Raw genomic sequence first — 15,981 nt, 5'->3', positions numbered from 1 at the left:
TCAGCCATTATTCCATGGAGCTGAATACTACTGTGGATTATGTGATATTTTCTCATATCCATTATGTTGATCTCATTAGAGAATTTTCCCCTGAAGGCTCAAATCTCCCCTTTTCCAGCATCAGTTTGTCAAAATCTCCCAGCTGATCAATCAATCAACCCAGGCGAAATTGTGATGGATGGGGAAAATGTCTGTCACCAAACAGGGAGGACATCCTGCTACAAAGGCTCAGTCTCTCTGAAGCAAGTGAAGAGAACACATTTGGAAGCAGGAAAAGAGGAAAAGAGGAGAAAGTCACATGTCACCCAAGCCACTGACTATGAAGCAAACATTTGGCACTTGCATGGGGTTCTCCTCCTTGCAAACTGATTCCTACTATGATGTCACAATAGCATTGCCAAGAAATGAATCTCAGGAACCAGAGATCACTCACTCCAAGTTCTGTGCATAGAGTCCTAACTATTATCATGACATATAGGTGTGTGATATTTACTGACCTATCCAAATCACTGGACTGCAGCTTCAAGCAGAGCAGGAGGCATGATGTACAAATAATTGAGTTTCCTAAGAGGCTAACTCAGCATAAGTAATTGTACAAGGACACTGAATTGAATACTCTGATGTTATGAGTAGTTGACTGGATAGGAGCATGGATGAGTAACTGATGTAAAAGCACAGATGGGTGGATGGACAGATAGGCAGTCAAATGGCAGAATGGTGGAGACCTGCATCTGTACCCCTACCTGTTGCTGGATTTTCATGTCACTGCTCTATTTGTCTTGGTCTTTACAGATAACATTCAAGTCCTCCGAATGGTGCTTCAGCAGGACCCAATCCTCCTGCAGTTTCCTTTTCTCCTGCTTCAGCATGTCCACCTTCTTGTGCACCTGAGTCTCTTCCATCAGGAGCCAGCTGTGTAGACCTCTGGAGACACACTCTGCATTGTAAGGCCCTGCAGCCTCCCTCTGCCACCCCTGCCTCCAGTAACCACCACCCCAAATGGCCTCATGTTTCCAGAAAGACACAGCCAAGAGTCTGATTCAGATGTGACGACTGAACTCAGGAGGCCAAAATGAGGAAAAAGATACTACCAGGTATAATCAAACTACTCTGGATAACCCCAACACCAAAAGGGATCCATGTCCTTTCAATAGAAAATGGATTCCCCTACCTGTCCAGGGTAAGAGGAAACATCAGCAAGTAGTGGGCAAATCCCCACCAAGTGTGGACAGTAGGCTATGGTTTTCATTTGGAGAAAGCAGTGAAGTTAGGATCCCCATTTGACTCCCTCCAAAGTTTCAGGTCTGCCTCTCCTCTGAGAAGAAATTAGGTCATGAGGCAACTACAGAGTCACTTGGAGGTGCAGCCTTCTAGAACCTAAGTACTTTTTGTAAATCAAAAGTTTTTATTTTAACAGCACGTTTTTCATTAATTTTCCATACTACCCACAGTTTCCCCTCTGTCCTACTCTCCAGTCTCCCCACATTCACCCTGCTTCCTATTTCCCTCCTCTAGTCCTCCATCATCTCCACTCAGAAAGGTGCCAGCCTCCAATGGGCTTGAGCAAAGGATGGAGCTCCTTGTTTTGCATCAAGGCTACATAAAATAATCCAGCATGAGGAAGAGGTCCCACAAGCAAGCTGAGGTCCAGAACAGGTCTTGATGTAACTTATAGGATCTTACACCAAGTTACACCACAGTGACACACATGGAGAAGACTTAGGTCAGTTCCATGTAGGTTCCCTAACTGTTGGTGCAGAGTCTGTGAGCTCCCATGAGCTAAAGTCATCTGTCTCTGTTGAACATGAGACCTCAAAAGAAAGGATGTTAGATTGAATGTGGGCAGTCCTGTGCAGTATGAAACAATGGACACCTATTATCCCCAGTTCTTTCACTGATAAAGAGCAGGTGATCTCATAGTTCATTCCTCTGGCCATTCATCAGTTGCAGCTCTGTGGTCAACCTTTCTATTTCCTTCTTCACTTGCTTCTTGGTGAGGAGTATTGGCTGGGATGATGGATCCATAGCAACCTCTGTGGGTAGATGAACACAAGTGAAATTGCACAATGAGAAGGCACAGAGAATGGAGAGACCACCCTGAGATCCAAACAAAGTTCCTGTCTGGACTCCAGTGACAATCCAATAATTTTGGGTCAGGTTGAGATGCTCCCTGTGTGGATCACAACTCTCCCAACACTCTGTAGAGATGTGGTTATATAAGCAGTCAAGGATTTCCTTTATCTTCCCACACATTCTTCAGATGAACACAAAGACAGCCTTTCAGAATTAATTACAGTTGCACAGAATGCAGCATGGTCCATAGCCCTGAAACCTACCTGTCTTTTCAAAAGCCAGGAGACATGGCAAAGTGCACAAGCACTGAGGAGCTGTGTGGAGCCCAGATCTCCTGCCCATTCATTCCAGGTCCATGAATGAGGACTGGAAAGTCATGCAGGGACACAACATGGTCAAAATATTCACCAAGTCACCCCACACCACTGATGGCCAAAAACATAGGAGCTGGCATGAAGGAGACAATTGCTGCACTAGATCCATGCCTCTGACAGTTGTTTGACTACATGAGAGTATTGACTGCCACTCTCAACTGCTGAATCAGTAGCCTAAGGAGACCACTGTCAGGGAGATGTGAATAGAGGAGTTCTGCGGTACAGTCTGAGGACATAAAGTCTTAGCCAGAAGTACTGTTCTTTCCATGTGACTGGTGTCAGACAGTCACTGCACCCAAAGGAAACTACTGAGCATAAAATGCAGTGATGCCTGCCCAAATCTGGGGACACATCAGTCCCTACTGACCAGATGGTATCCTTTTGTTCCCACATTACACCCCCAAGTGTGTCAAGTTTAAAAGCTAGGTGATCCCAGCACAACACCCTTGGCCTTGCCCTGTCCTAGCTTAGGGAACAGACAAACTCATGGTCTGGAATCATGGACTATCAGGAAATATGGTAAGTCCATTTGCTTACCAGAGGGTCCAAATTCTCTGTTTCATTACTGGAAGTCCCAGCTCAAGCCCACCTCCTCCAGGAACCTCCCCATCTCCTGCCCAGCAGTCATTGTGCCTAATCCAGGACCACTTCTTTGTTCCTGCTTTATTTTGAGACCTAACAGCAGCTTCTTTCTGCCTCTCTCTGGTCTCTGGATGTTCTCTCAAAAGCAGATACCTCTGTCATGACAACATCTCTAATGATAATCCAGAGAGTCACTGAAGTAATGCCCTATGTACAGTTGGTGTTGCTACAACACTGGTGACATCATGGAATGCCATGAGTTCTCCAGGATACAATAGACTGTGCAGGGAAGGGACTGCTGATGTCATAGAGAACAGCCTTTGCCACCCTGCTAATTATCATTCCCTGAATGAACCAAAATCCCAGGCTCCCTCTCCAGGACCCTGTCTTGGAATAGGGGTAAGCCATCCAGCAACTCTTCCTTCCAAATCCAGTTTCCTTAGCTTGCATGCAAGCCCACAGTACTTCCCATGTGGAGAACTTAGTAGACACAGTCCACCATGGTGGTCACCCACAGCCAGGACAGCACTGGGAGCAAACCCCATAGGACCCCTTGGGGACAAGGAGCAGATGTCCAAATGCCCATACATCTCCACCTCATTAAGCTGAGCACTGCTTGGGAATGAAACAATGATAGCTACTTGATTGGGGATGAGATAATCTGCATTTTGACTCAGATCTGATAGCAGAATTTCAGCAACTCGCTTTTTCATGTTTTAAAACTAAGCTATGGACACAGGCTCTGTGTGGGAAACTGGTGCCCACTCCCTTCCATGTTCCTGTATATATGAGTGAGGACAGCCCTCTCCCAGCTTTGGTGAGCTGCACTGAAGGATGGTGGTGGTCAGTTTGAAATCATCTCATGGAGGCCTCTGCAGGTACTGTGAAAGGCACAGAGTCCCCAGTCTGTGTCCCCCAAGCAGCAAGATCATGGCTGAGACCCCTGCAAACCACACATGGGGATGGGAACCACTGCAAGAACCAGTGCGGCACCCAGCTTTCCAAACCCAACAGAACTCCCAGACCAAGGTCCCTGGAGCCTTCCTGACACAGGGTCCTGTATTTAGGATCACCCAGAGAGTCTTTCCTCCCTTCCTATAGATGGAACAAAAATGATCGGGAACAGTTGCCTGTCCATCCTTGGGCAACAGAGATCAGAGAGGGATCTGAGATAAACTTCCCAGAGAACAGGGAACCACATTGCAAATCACAGTTGTTTCATCCATTTATACACTCATTAATCCACTGACCAGTCTTTTCCCATGCCCATGTTGTGCCAGACTCGGGACCAGGAACGGGAGACAAAGCACCAACCAAACTTTTTCCCCAAAGGGAAAGAGGGGCCAGTGGAGAGAGGTTATTAGGGGGATCCCTGGAGGAGGTGGCAAGGACTGACAAGAGAAGAGGATCCCTGCTAGTGGGGACAGGGAGAGGTAGTGGCTAAGCAGGACAGTGCTCACCAGGAAAAGTTGGAAAGTGAGAGGCAGCCTTTTGTGTAGGTTGGAGTACACACAGCCATGTGGGACAATGACTGGGAGTGCAGCCTAAGGATATTGTCACAAGTACTATTCCTTGTAGGGCTGGGGAGGATCATCAGGAGAAACAGGAATCCCCTCACCTTGGCTGGTATAGGGCCTAGACTTCTCATTTCACTGGAATGGTTTGGTACTGCCAGGAGGGAGACCCTGGCCCCCAGCAGAATCCAGCTACTAGTTAATGCCCTGATGGCAGAGAGAAAATACCTTTGGTCCAGCCATGAAATATATCAGCAGAAGCAGTTTACGAACATAACATCCTACCATTAAAGGCACTCCTCGAGGGCTTGTGCTTTAAAGGTGCTAGTTTCTACCTGCTAATGAATTTAGCTCATCTATATTTTCAAGATGTCTACAGAAGTGCCTGGAATAGTTTGTGATCTCAATTCCATAGCACTGTAAGATTTGTGAACTTTTGTTTTTATCATTGTCATTTAATTTATCTATTTGGGGAGGGGTCAGACATATGGATTATGTGGAGTGTGTGGAAGTTGGAGGACAGCTTACAGGATTTGATTCCACTGTGTGATTCCTCTGGATACAATTCGAATCACCAGATGTGTATCATTACATCATGAACCATCTCACTGGCTACCACAGTCACTTTTTTCCCTCAATGTATGTGTTATTTAAATTAGAAACATGAATGCTTCACATGTCAATCCCAGATCCCTCTCCCACCCCTCCTCTCTTGTTCCTCCACCAGCCCCCCTTCCAGTCCCAAACCCAATCCCCATATCAATCCCAGATCCCTCTCCAACCCCTCCTCTCTTGTCCCTTCACCAGGCCCTCCAGCCCCAAACCCAATCCCCATATCAAGAAGCCCCCCTTGGGGGATCTCCAGAGTCTGTCATTTCATCCAGGGCAGGACCTAGGCCCTTCCCCAAGTGTCCAGGCTGAGAGAGCATCCCTCTATGTGGAATGTGCTCCCAAAGTTCATTCGTACACCATGGTAAACACTGATGTACTACCCAAGACCCGAGAGATTTCTGAGGCATCCTCACTGACACCACATTCATGGAATCTGGATCAGTCCTCTGTTGGCCTCTCAGCCATCAGTTTGGGATTCAAGAGCTCAATGTTTTATGGTCAGCTGTCTTTGTGGGTGTCACTAGCACAGTCTTGACCCCTTTGCTCATCACTCCTCCATCTCTGTCGCTGGTTTCCATGGGGTCAGTTCTGTGTTTAGCTGTGGGTATCTGTCTCTGCTTCCATCAGCTACTGGATGAAGGTTCTAAGATGGCATATAAGGTAGTGATCAACCTTATCATCGAGGAGGGGTTATTAATGTAGTCTCTCCCCTATTGCTTAGTTTGCCAGTTGGTGTCATCCTTGTAGATCTCTGGAGATCTCATTAGTGTCAGCTCTCTCCTCAAAGCTATAATGACTCCAACTATTATGTTATCTCTCATCCTGCTTTCCTCTATTCTTCCCTCAACTCAACCTTCCTGCTTCCCCATGTCTTCTTCTCTCTTCCTCTTCTCCCTCTCCCCTCCCCCGATGTTCCCAATCTGCTCAGGAGATCTTGGCTCATTCCGTTTCTCTGGGGTTTCATGCATACCTCTTGGAAACCTCCCTGTTTCCCAGACTCACTGGCACTGGGATTGTAGGCTGAAACTCCCCGAATCCATATCTAAAATCCAGTCACTTTTTGATCAAATTGATGGTTGGGGCTTTTAAGTTTCAAGGACAGTTTGAAGCTTTGCTAGTTACTGATGTCAGTAATCCCAGCACTTATGAGACTAAGGCAGGGGGATTTCTATGACTTGACTAAGGCAGGGGGATTTCTATGACTTCCAGGACAACCTGGTCTACATAGTGAGGTCTCAAGGCTATGAGGTGAGACAATGCCTCAAAGCAAAACAAACAGAGAAGATTGGGTGAGGTGATGAAGACCTTTGGTCTCAGGACAGAAGAAATGAAGGCAGGAAGCTGAGAAGTTCAATGTCATCCCTGGCTATGTGCTAAATAGCAAGTTTGAGACCAGCCTAAGGTACATGAGAAATCTAGAATAAGAAGAAAAGAAATAAGGAAGAAAAGAAAAGACAGAAGTATTCTCCAATGCAGTCTCAATGGGTATATCAATCACACTTTGAAGCAGACCTACTCTGGGGAGAAACTGGACAACACAAAGTTATCTCAGTGGTATCTTTTTGGACTTTTTGTTTCATATAGCTTTACTTTGTCTTTTTTGGGGAGGTCTTCTTGTGTTTTGATTGTTTGATCTCCAGTTTTGTGCTTCTTACTTTTATTTTTGGATTTTTTGAAAGAGAAAGAAGAGCATAAAGTTGGGTGGGGAGGGATGTGGGGAAGATACAGAAGGAACTGGGATAGAGTAAAACCTGATTAAAATATATTGTGTGAAGTTTTTTTTATTTAAAAGAATTAAAAAAGGAAAGAGCCATTTAACAAGAGGAATGCTTGATACAACCATCAAGTACTCAAAATACCCTCTGTTAGGTATATCAGGGGCTGCAGAGATGGCTCAGAGGTTAAGAGCACTGACTGCTCTTGCAGGGGTCCTGAGTTCAACACCCAGCAACCACATGGTGGCTCATAACCATCTAAAATTCAATCTGGTGCCCTCTTCTGGCATGCAGGCAGAACACTGCATATGTGATGAATAAATAAATCTTAAAAAAAGAGAGATATATGAGCTTGCCTGAATTAAAACTTCCCAAAAGGTAGTGCTTTTCCCTTTTGCAGATTTATGCATGGCCATGGCTTGTATTAGTATTTATTTTACCTTGACTAGATTTTTTATTTTTGTTCCAATATATTTTTATTTAAATTAGAAACATGCTTGCTTCACAAGCCAATCCTAGTTCCCTCACACACCTCTCCTCGCTTGTCACTACACCAGCTCCCCAACCCCCCACCCAATCCCCACACCATTTTCCAGGGAGGGTGAAGCCAGAGTCTGTCATTTCATCCAGGGCAGGACCTGGGCCCTCCCCCATGTGTCAAGGCTGAGAGAGCATCCCTCCATGTGGAATGGGCTCCCAAAGTTCATTTGTATGCCATGGTAAACACTGATCTACTACCCAAGGCCTCAGAGATCGCTGAGCCCTCCTCACTGACACTACATTCAGGGGTTGGAATCAGTTCCCTGCTGGACTTGCAGCCATCAGCCTTGGATCCAAGAGCTCCCCCTTGTCATGTCAGCTGTCTTTGTGGGTTTCACCAACCCAATCTTGACCCTTTTGCTCATCACTCCTCCCTCTCTGTCATAGGGTTCCAGTTCAGTTCAGTATTTAGCTGTGGGTATCTGCTTCTGCTTCCATCAGTCACTGGATGAAGGTTCATGTTTGTCTTTTTGTGACTGTGTTACCTCACTCAGGAGGGTTTCTTCTAGTGTCATCCATTTGCCTGCAAATTTCAAGATTCCATTGTTTTTTTTCTACTGAGTAGTACTCCATTGTGCAAATGTACCGCATTTTCTCTATCCACTCTTCAGTTGAGGGGCATATAGGCTGCTTCCAAGATCTGGCTATTACAAATAATGCTGCTATGAACATAATGGAACAGACACCCATGTTGTATGAATGTTCACCTTTTGGGTATATACCTAAGAGAGGAATTGTGGGTCTTGTGGTAGACTGAGTCCCATTTTCCTCAGGAATGTCCATACTGGTTTCCAAAGTTGCTGTAGAAGTTGGCACTCCCACCAGCAATGAAGAAGTGTTCCCCTTTCTCCTTTCTCCACATCCTTTTCAGCATAAACTGTCATTGGTCTTTTTGATTTTAGTCATTCTAACAGGAGAAAGATGACAACTCAGACATTTTAATTTGCTTTTCCTTAATGGCTAAGGATGTTTAGCACTTTCTTAATTGTCACTCAGCCATTTTAAATTCCTCTATTGAGAATTATCTATTTAGTTCTGTACCCCAATTTTAATTGGATCTTTTCTTGTTTTGGAGACTTGTTTCTTGTGTTCTTTGTAAATTTTGGAGATCAGAAGTGGGGTTAGTGAATATCTTTTCCCATTTGGTGGACTGCCTTTTTGTCTTGTTGACTGTGTCCTTTGCCTTGCAGAAGTTTCTCAGTTTGAGCCAGGATAGCCAAAACAACCCTGCTCAACAAAGCAATGTCCAGAGGCATCATCATCCCTGACTTCAAGTTCTATTGTCCTGAAAACAGCTTGGTATTGGCACAAAAATAGACAGATAGACCAACAGAATTGAATTGAACACCCTGACATTAACCCATACATGTACAAATACCTAATCTTCCACAAAAAACCTAAGATTATACAATAGAAGAAAGAAAGCTTCTTAAAAATGGTGATGGCATAAGTGGATGCTGGCATTCAGAAGACTGCAGATAGATCAATGTCTATTGCCATGCACAAAACTCAAGTCCAAATGAATCAAAGACCTCAACATAAATCCAGCCACACTGAACCTCTTAGAAGAGAAAATAGGAGATACCCTTGAACAAATTGGTACAAGAGACCACTTCCTGAATATAACACCAGTAGCACAGACACTGAGATCGACAAGTAATAAATGGGACATCCTGGAATGGTATTCTTAGCTACTGTTGCTGGGCTTATGTTATTATTTTGTTTCATCCTTCCTTCCTTCCTTCCTTTCTTTCTTTCTTTCTTTCTTTCTTTCTTTCTTTCTTTCTTTGTTACTAGATTCATGAACTCATCTGTGACCCAAACATGTAGTTGGTATTTTTTGTCCTACCCAAACTACAACCACTCTGTTGTGAATATTTAGTTAATCTGTACACAAATTTCATGGAAGAATAAGAAATAACCTGAAAATTCTCAAAAGGAAAGCCTTCCCAGAGGAGTTCCAGCCCATGTTCTCTGCAGGAAACTAACTATGCCTTGGTAGTATCACCTTGTCGTGTTCCTCCTGCATCCCCTCTCGGAGTGCCTCCTGGGTGTCCCCTTTGCTTGTCTTCCAGAAGGGAGAGTCACCAGAAGATTGGCAGCCTATGATCACTGAAGCTGCCTATTCTCAGCAAGTCCAACAAGGAGTCCTGTGCCAGGGGGTCACATCAAACACAAGGGACCCAGACAGCAAGGCTGCAGCCGGAAGCCAAAGGATGGCATGTTCAGTGCAGAGACATAGGTGAGAGCCAAATATTGGGCAGCATCGAGCCAGGCATGCCCTGTGTGGGTTTTGGTAGTAGAGGAAGTTCTGGCCACAATCAAGGCTGGAGTAGGTGGTGCTGGCTGTTCTTGCCTTTTTCCTTGAATGAGCAGTCCAGGAAATAGCTCTCCCTTTTGAACAGTGCCACGCCACTGCCCCACAGACTCCTTGAGCTGGCAGTTGGTTGGCTGCCAAGTAAGAGGCTCCTTGGAATATTAGTGAGCAATTGTCTGAATTGAGCATGGGGTGGGTGAGCACTTGTATATTGCTGGACATTGGTTGGGAGCTGCATAATGTAAGGCAGGGTCTGGGTCAAGCAAAGACTGAGGAAGGGATAAGGGCAGGGATGGATGGAAAGACAGCTTCCAGGGCACAGGGGGAGTGCAGAAGGTAGCCCTGTATTATTGATGGGTGCATAAAAGTAGCAAGAGTGCAGCTTGGCTTTTATTACAAAATCTCATTGACTTTTATTTCAATATGAACATCTGTTAAACAACAACAATAAAACTGAAACAATGAGATGAAAGAAACAATAGGGAATACAAAGTCCCTCCAGGAGAGTTTGAGTTAAGTTCTCAGCCTGGCTATCAAGCTGTCCTGTGACAGTGTCATCCCCACCTGCTGCCCACTGCACTCCTCTTCCAAGCCCTCAAGGGCACCTCTTTGTCTCATTCCTAGAGATGGAGAGGTGTTTAAAGATGGCAGGCACTGGCAGGGGTCCTGGCTGGGGGACTTTGAACTACAGACACTGCTGAATTCAGCAAGCCTCTCAGGTAGCTATAGAGGTCCCACAGGGAGTTTGGGCAGGTGGTGATGAGTGAATGGGTAACTCTGACAGAGTTTTAGCAAGTGAAAGCCTAAGGGCTCTGAGGGCAGCAGGTGGCCCACAGGCCCAGCTGCTGTCTGAGGTAGCAGGAGATGCTGTGGGTCAGGATGGAGTGCTATGTGTTAAGGCTGTTCAACTCCTGGCCCCAGGCAAAGGTGTTACTGGCATAAGAGGAGGCCAAGAAGGCAAACATGGGCCTCCAGGAGTCAGCAGGTCCTCTGCTTTCCCAGGAACCCAGAGAAGAACAGATGCCCTGGAAGCCTCTCAATAGAGGTGCAGGTAGTGAGTGGGCCCTAAGGCCATGAAGGCCTCTGAGGTGGAGTAGCTAGAGCTCTGTGGCTGCCTGAGGGAAGTGCAGCTTTGTGACAGCAACTTTTTCTCCAGACCAATACTCCTAACCCCAACCAGGCATCTGGAGTTGGCCAGACAGGAAATCTCAGAAATTGACTGGTGAACAGCTTTGCCCATGATTGGGGGGGTGGGGATACAAACTCAGGCAGACTGGGTCACTCTGAAAGATCATGGAGTGTGATACCTCCTAACCCCCATGGGACTATGGTCTCTCAGTAGGGGTTGAGAATCAAATGGCAGCAAGAGCCTGAGGGACAGAAGCCAATGGTGGAACTCTTGGTGCAGCTCTAGCTTGTACTTGGGATGATAAGTAAGGCTGCTCAGCTAATGGAACCCAGGGGAAACTGTCACTTCTCCCCTTAATTGAAAGTTCACAAGTTTAGGAGGAGTCCTCTGAACAGCAGGTCTGGATCAAGGAATTAGGATGAGTTCTTGAAGCAAAAGGAAGTCTGGGGCATGAGGAATGTGGGGCTGTCTAACAACAGCTGTGACTCCAGGTCCCATCTTCTGCTGGTGGCCCTATGGGACACTTGAGAAACTGAGGCTGTGGTGCAGTTTAGGCCAAGGCTCTCAGGCAAAGTCCAGGTGCAGTGGGTCCTGAACTAAAAACTAAAACCAAAACCTCAAGGTCCCAGAAACCCCGATCCTCAACCCTCCCTTGTGGCTCGGGCTGCATCTTTACTGCTAAGGTCTTTTTCTGGATGACCAGCTCCTTCTGCTTTCACTGGGACTGCAGATTTCCCTCCAGTCTCTGCTGCTCCTGTTCATTAGAAGATTGTGTTCTTAGAAAAGAGTTGAGCATAGGCATGAATTCACTCTAACACAAGTGCAAGCACAAACAGAGGATCTCAAGCAAGCTTCTCTGAAGGAAGAGGACAGAGACTGACAAACCAAGTGGTCTCCTCTACCTGCCATCTACATGCACAGGGTATTACACCCCTCACTTTCCTCCACTGCCCTCTCTAGGTGCTTGCATACATGCACCTGGGCACACAAACACAGACATGGATAAATAGATAAACAGAGAGACAGAGCGAGGAATAGAGGGAGAAAGAAAGAGAGATAAAGACAGAGTCAGCCAAGGAGGGAGGGAGGGAGGGACGAGAGAGAGAGATAGAGAGACTCAGAGAGAGAGAGAGAGACTCAGAGAGGGAGAGAGAGGTCAAAAGAGGGCAAGCAGCTAACAACAGATGAGCACACAGCAGCTCTTTCAGAAGAGTCCAATGACTCTGATCTGCATCCCTTGGGACTGAAATTGCATATGGGAACATTTTCTGCTTGGCCACACTGTACTGAGCTGGTAGGAGAACTTTTTTTCTTGAAGTCTCAGATCTCCCACTGCAACTCTAAGCCTGTTATCCAGGCCTTTCCACATCCCTGGACAACCTATCTTCTCCATAGAATAATCTCTGTGATAGGAGAACTTGCCAAGGAAACAAACAAAACACGGCTGACAAATCCCACTGGAGGTTCTGTCAGGGTGAACCAAGTTTTATGCATGGGTAAGAGACTACCTTGGATTACAGAGAATATAAGGATGAAAGGCCAAATGCCATACCATGAGACATTTGACATGTGCACTGTGTTCTTTTCCTGGCAAGCTGCTTCCCCTGCCCCCACTGGATCTCCTGGAACTTTGCAAATCAGATAAGCCACAGGAAATGGAACTAACCCCCTCAAGTCTATACAGAGCACCACTCCCATCACAATGAGATTCACGACTGTGAAGTTTCATGGACCCATCATCCTGCTTGAACTGCAGCTTTGAGTAGAGCAGCAGGGTTTGTTTGCCAATTGATACTCACAAGAGAGTGACTCCACAGAACTACTGATGCATGGACACAGAAATGAACAGATGGATGTCATTAAAGCAGAGGATGGTGAGTGTGTGTGTGTGTGTGTGTGTGTGTGTGTAAAGTTCTAAGATAAACCACAATTGTGTTGATGGACAGACAGCCTTATGCTCCATGAAGAAATAAAGATGGACCTAACCCTGACTCAGCTGCTTTTCTCTACCTCATGCTCCTGGGTCTGGAGGTCTCTAATGACTTGTTCTTGGTCCATACAGGTGACTTTCAATTCTCCCAAATAGTGCTACAGCAAGATCCATTTCCCTAGCCCCTTCTTGGTCTCTTGCCTCAGCTTTTCCACTACATACTGCACCTGAGTCTTCTCCATCTGGAGTCGGTACTGCACATTGCTGGAAACACTCTTGACCCTATTCCTACCACCCTTGCATCCATAACCCATCATTCCAACTGGTCCTCAGGTTCCCAAAGGAGACAGAGACAAGAGGCCAATGCAGCCATGATACCTGCTCTCAGAAGGCCAAATGTACAGAACAGGAAATCCCGGAAAGAATCAAACTATTTCCAAATATGCCAACAACAGAAGACATCCAAGTATCTCTACTAATGTGAGTGGGTCCTTCAATGCCCTTAACTGACTATGGTAATGGAGCCACATCAGGAGGTAGGGGACAAATCCACTCAGAAGGATATCAGGAGACCCAAGGAGTGTAGAGGTCCCATGGGGGGCAATAGGCAATCAGAAACTTCCTGATACCAATCTCATGGTGCAAAATGTTCCTCTACCTAGAGAAGTGGTCCTCAAACTATGGGTCATGACTCCTTTGGTGATGGCATTACTCTTTCAATGGGTGGCATCTCAGATTTCCTCCATAATAGATTCTTAAATCATGATTCATAACAGTAGCAAAATTAAAATTATGAAGTAGGAGGAAAAATAATTTCATGATTAAACATCACCAAAACATGAAACAACTCATAATCCACAAGTTATTAGATTAAGATTACCATTCATGGGATAGGCATATTTTAGGTCATTTTTACTGTGGAGAAATCACACATGAGAAACTGATAACCCAGGATTAGTGCTCCAAACATCCAGTCTCAGCTGCTTGCTGACACCCAACTGTAACCCCAAGAGAGAGCTTGCCTTTCTCTCCTAAGGCCTATATCCCACACCCCTGTGAACCTGTGGCCATGCCCAAACAGGTGTGGTCAGCACCACAGGTACATAGTAAAATCCCTTCCTACAATTCTCCTTTTATTCTAAGCAAAAGATTTACACTTAAAACAAAACTTATTACAAAGGTGGAAAAATTCAAATATGCCCTAAGAGAAGGAAAAGTAGGAACATTAACTCTCAAGTTATACAACCAGTAAAACATCAAGAGCAAATGGTAAGACATACATATCCAGTCCTAGGTTATAGGCATAACACAGATTACTATAAAGATGTTCTAACCTGGAAAGTTGAAGTCTTGTACCTAATAGTTCTATCTAGGGAGAGAGAACAATAATTGTGACAGTCTAATCTTCAACCTCATCAAAGACCTAAGAAGGAAGACAACAATACTAGAGTAGACAGGAAGCACAGGGGAGCAGCTTCCAAACATGCAGGGAAGACAGAAACAGCAGGATACCTAGGCAGTCACCCAAAGTCTCACAGCAGTGTAGGGGCAACCAGCTTTGACTAAAGCCTAGAGTATCAGACTGCCTTACCCTAACTTGTCAAGCTTCAGCCCTCTTCTAATTTATCTCCTGCAAGCACAGTAGGACAGCATGTCCAAAGTCATCTGGCAAAATGGGGACAGTTATTTGACCAAGATGCCATTATCTGAGGAGATAACAGACTCTAGCAGAGTGACATCGGTGCCTAACATTTTCTCGGGAATAGCTAGCTTATGTTGTTGGGAGCAATAGTGTCTCATGTCAACAGAGTATTAGTATTAAATATTTAAATGTCATATTCAATAGTGTCTCATGTCAACAGAGTATTAGTATGAAATATTTAAATGTCATATTCTGCAGGTCTATGACATGTTTGAAGATCAAAATCTTAGAAGGGAATTTGACAGGTACCCTTGAATGAATTGGTTCAGGTGAACACTTCCTGATCATAACACCATTAACACAGACACTGAAATCAACAATCAACAAATGGGACTTCCTGAAACTGAGAAGTTTCTGCAAGGCAAAGGACCCAGTCAGCAAGACAAAATGGCAGTCCACAGAATAAGAAGATATTCATCAACTCCACATCTGACAATGTGTTGATTTCTAAAATATACTAAGAAGTCAGGAAGCTAGCCACCAAAATGCCAAATGATCAAATTAAAAATGGAGTGCAGAACTATATAGAGAATTCTCAGTAGGAGAATCTAACATGGCTGAAAGACACTTAAGAAAGTACTCAATATCCTTAGCCATTAGGAAAATGCAACTAAAAACAACTCTGAAATACCATCTTACACTGGCCAGAATGGCTAAAATAAAAAACACCAATGACAGTTTATGCTGGAGAACCTGGAAGCAACCTAGATGCCCCTCAAGTGAAGAGTGGTTAGAGAAAATGTGGTGTGTTTACACAATGGAGTACTAGTCAGAGGGAAAAAACCAATGGAATCTTGAAATTTATGGGCAAATGAATGGATGGCACTTTAAGAAACCCTCCTGAGTGAGGTAACCCAGTCACAAAAAGACAAACATGGTGTATACTCTCTCATATATGGATTTTAGATATGTATCAGGGGAGTGCCACCCTACAATCCCATTGCCAGTGAGTCTGGGAAACAGAGAGGTTCCCAAGAGAGATATGCAAGATACCCAAGAGAAGGGGAATGAAGCAAGATCTCATGAGCAGATTGGGAACATGGGGGAGGGGAAAGAGATCTGGGAAGAGGAGAGGAGGAGAAGAGGAGAGGAGAGGAAGATATGGGGAAGCAATAAGGTTGAGTCCGGCAAAGAATGGAGGAGAACAGGATGAGAGATACTATAATAGAGGGAGTCATTATAGGTTTGAGGAGATAGCTAAACTAGTGGGATTTCCAGAGATCTACAAGGTTGACACCTACTGGCAAACTATGCAATAGTGGGGACACTACCTTAAATTCCCCTCACTGATAATGAGATTGATGACTACCTTATATGCCATCCTATAACCTTCATACAGTAACTGATGGAAGCAGAGGCAGATACCCACAGCTAAACACTGAACTGAACTCCTGGAACCCAGTGACAGAGTGGGAGGAATGATGAGCCAAGGGGTCAAGACAGTGCTGGTGATACCCACAGAGACAGCAAACCTGACAAGGGGGACCTCTTGG

At 45.2% G+C, this 15,981-nt stretch overlaps 1 long non-coding RNA gene across 2 annotated transcripts; it reads left to right on the top strand.

Moving 5' to 3' along the window:
- The first annotated feature begins 767 nt into the window (after window positions 1-767).
- Window positions 768-12,836, top strand: LOC121133177. 2 transcript variants are annotated; one of them, XR_005869951.1, is made up of 4 exons: window positions 3,344-3,428; window positions 3,757-3,907; window positions 9,486-9,652; window positions 12,452-12,836. It is a non-coding gene; the product is annotated as an uncharacterized LOC121133177 (long non-coding RNA). The 2 variants fall into 2 exon arrangements; XR_005869952.1 differs by lacking the exons at window positions 3,344-3,428; window positions 3,757-3,907 and adding an exon at window positions 768-1,094.
- The last annotated feature ends 3,145 nt before the right edge of the window (window positions 12,837-15,981 follow it).

Source organism: Mesocricetus auratus, unplaced genomic scaffold, assembly GCF_017639785.1.
Source record: "Mesocricetus auratus isolate SY011 unplaced genomic scaffold, BCM_Maur_2.0 Super-Scaffold_100020, whole genome shotgun sequence".
Classification (NCBI taxonomy): domain Eukaryota; kingdom Metazoa; phylum Chordata; class Mammalia; order Rodentia; family Cricetidae; genus Mesocricetus; species Mesocricetus auratus.
Note: the sequence above shows the minus strand (reverse complement) of the source record. Positions and strands in the feature narration are given on the sequence as shown.